The sequence below is a fragment of the Capsicum annuum genome, chromosome 12, assembly GCF_002878395.1.
Source record: "Capsicum annuum cultivar UCD-10X-F1 chromosome 12, UCD10Xv1.1, whole genome shotgun sequence".
NCBI lineage: Eukaryota > Viridiplantae > Streptophyta > Magnoliopsida > Solanales > Solanaceae > Capsicum > Capsicum annuum.
The window spans coordinates 45,541,428-45,544,791 of NC_061122.1; positions in this window are offsets into that span (position 1 = coordinate 45,541,428).

A 3,364-nucleotide genomic window follows, 5' to 3' on the forward strand; every position below is an offset into this window, starting at 1 on the left:
AGGCTCGTTAGGTGTATACGGTGGTTATGTGATAACCTCAATCATATCACACCATGATCATTATCATCATTGCATTTCACACATTATGTATCTTCTATGTTGTGATTTTGTGTGTTTCTTATGACATATATTATATGTTTCTTTCACGTACCTATCTATTTGCATATGAACTATATTTAGAACTATTAGTGGAGACGGTATGAGCTACCATTCAAAATATTTTCTTCTTGCAAATGACATGCTTATAGTATGAATTTACATACCATATTTTGTACTTTGCTCGATCGATCTATGATATCTACTGACTACAAGTGAATTGTATTCACCCCTACTATGCCCTTTTGGTGCAAATCCAGGGATGAGTGCGTCGTATAACATCTGAGATTGTGTGTTGGTTATTAAAACTTTTGAGGTAGTGGATGCTCAATGCTTTCAGAATCAACCTCAGATCTCCTCTTATTTAGTTAATGTCTTTATTTTGTATTTAGAAATGCATTTGTAGTTTTTTAAATGTAGTTGTATTTCTCAGTTTTGTGTTATATTTAGATTGTTCTTAAACCGTGACACCAGGTTTTAGGGTAGTTTATAGTGCTATTATTTATTAAGACTTCCGCTACTAGTATACTTGTATGGTCTGATTTCTCTCTAGGAGTCTCACCTTAGGATTTGTGGTATAATTTTCTTTTTTCTTATCAATTTGGGTAATTGTATTACTTATCAAGGCATAACCGTGATAAGTATCATCATGACCTTATTTTTCGATCGTGGTTGGTCATGGTCATGGTAGAGGTAGAGGTAGGACTCGTGGTGCAGTGCCATTTATGGGGTTCCATGGTGAAATACTTAGACACAAAGATTGAGATTGATGATGCATCGTATTCACCTAATCGTATGGGGACAACCCAGGTTCCACAGGGTTTCAAAGACACTCTAGTGTTATAGGATACCATGGTGTAACTCTTGATTTATTTGGAGGAAAAGGCTTAGACAAGAGTTTTTCCAATCATTCTTGATGGGTCTCAAACAAATAAGGGTGTTCTACCTTTAGACCAGGCATCGATTAAGGGTTTTTAGACTCTTGGGGCACAATCATCTATTGCTATGGCCCTACACATTGATGTTGTACAAGTCAAACTTGCAACTACATCGGTTGTGCTAAGGATGGTGATATCAATTGATGAGTAGAAGATGTTTCATAGGTTCTTTAGATTAGGTTCTCCTAAGTTTTGTTATGCACATGAGGAGGATGCTTATGAGTTTCTTGTTAGATGTCGGGAGAGGCTATGTAAACTCAATTTATTTGAGTCACATGTCATAGAATACATTACCTTTTAGATGGTTAGTGTAGCGAAGCTGTAGCTGATGTCTTATTTTGGTTATAAGCCAGCGAGTTCACCTCCCATGAAATGAACACAATTTTCTGAAGCTTTTTTAAGAAGTATGTACCTTATAACTTGAGGGTGAGGTTGAGAGATGATCTTGATTCTATGAAGAAGGGTTGAGAATGTGTCTATTTCTCATAAAATCAATTTTTCATTCACCTTGAATGTCACGATGCATAGGTATTTGATTTCGTACGTCATCGAGATCCGACCATCTGTAAAAAAAATTATTAACAGCATGTTGGAAGTTTTCCATCTTGTTCACACGTGATACTTCCTCCTTTGTCCGTTTGATAACTGGTTCATGATCAACAATATTCACTTTCTTAATTGAGATATGATTCTCTTCAATACATGGTGGTACTAGTGTGTTGATTATTGTAGGGGTGAAAAAAGTTACATAGTTCTTCAAGGTTGTGGTTTGTTTTGTAGGAGAAATTGGGGAATTAACAATGGTAAAAGATCTTAGTGGAGGAAATTGGGATAATGAGGCGATGAGAGTGTGAGGGCCCAGGGGTGGGTGGGTGGGTGGGTATGTTCACCGACCATCATAGGTTGGTTATACCCCATGACTGGTTTAGGAAAATTTAAGGTTGATTGGCATAGCGTTTAGTAGAGAGTCCATATTTTTTCTTTGTATGTTACTGATTAAATTTTGGCATTAAGGACATACATATTCATTTTAACCTCCAGAATGAGTGAAAATCATTTCCCCCCTCAACTTTACATTAAAAATCAAACTTTCCTCACAACTTTGAGCAATAAGTATTTTCTTCCCTTTTACTTTGACATTGTCTATTTTATCTTTGATATTTGCAACCCTCCACTTATCTAATATCTTCTTATATTATATATTATTTATTTTACATAAGTATTTATATATTTTTCATTTAAATTCTTTAGTATTATAAGTAGAATAATTTTTTTATGAACTTCTACAAAAGCTAATGCTATTTTTTAATGATTTTTATTGTTTTAGATGAATTATATGTATAGATATGTATGCACATAGCACATATTTAAGTTTTGCTTCTTTCTTATTGTCTATTGTTTATATAGACAAATGACTTTCAACTGTCACTAAGGAAATAATCTAAATACAAAAACAACAAAATATCAGTATATTCCTATAAAGTAAGGTTTGAATAGGGTAGATCTACGCAGTCGGTACCATTACCTCAGAGGAAATATACTAAATAATAAATTAAAATTTATTTACAACATAAGCGAAATTGAGGAATTAATTTGTTATAAAACATATCTCCATTTTTATTAAATATTAATAAACATGTTTATAAAGTAATTTATATTTGTTAATTTCACTTGTATAAATAGATGTTATAGTTTTGATTATTATTATTATCAGCAAATTAATTTTGGTATCCTTGTTATTTATTTCATGTAGAACTTCATTAAATTACACACTAAATAAATGTTTCTTGCTTTTTTTTTCGGTTTAGAAAATAATATTTATTTATTTTATTTAAAGAAACTTTTCATTTAGAATGTCATTAAATTATATACTAAGAAAATGTTCTTACTTTTTTTGGTTTAGAAAATAATATTTATATTTTATTTAAAGAAACTTACTTCACACTTTTTTTGGTTTAGAAAATAATACTTATATTTTATTTAAAGAAACTTACTACACATATTTAAGAAGCAAAATGAGTATCATGATTTTTAAAAGGCAAAGGAAAATAAAGATCAACAATGCAAGGATAAAATAAGCTTTTAAAAAGACAAATAGAAAAAAAGAAGGAGAATGATTATTGGGTAAAGTTAATGTGAAAGTTTGATTTTTAAAGAAAAGTTGATTGAAAAAAAATGATTTTCACCCCTCCAGAATTAATAATACAAGTCTATATTCTTAACCTGAAATAAATCAACAAAATATGAGTTTTGCTGTTTCGTAATTTATGTTGTTACTTTGTTGTTCTTAATTATTCAAATATATCAACTACTGGGTCAACAATAATATA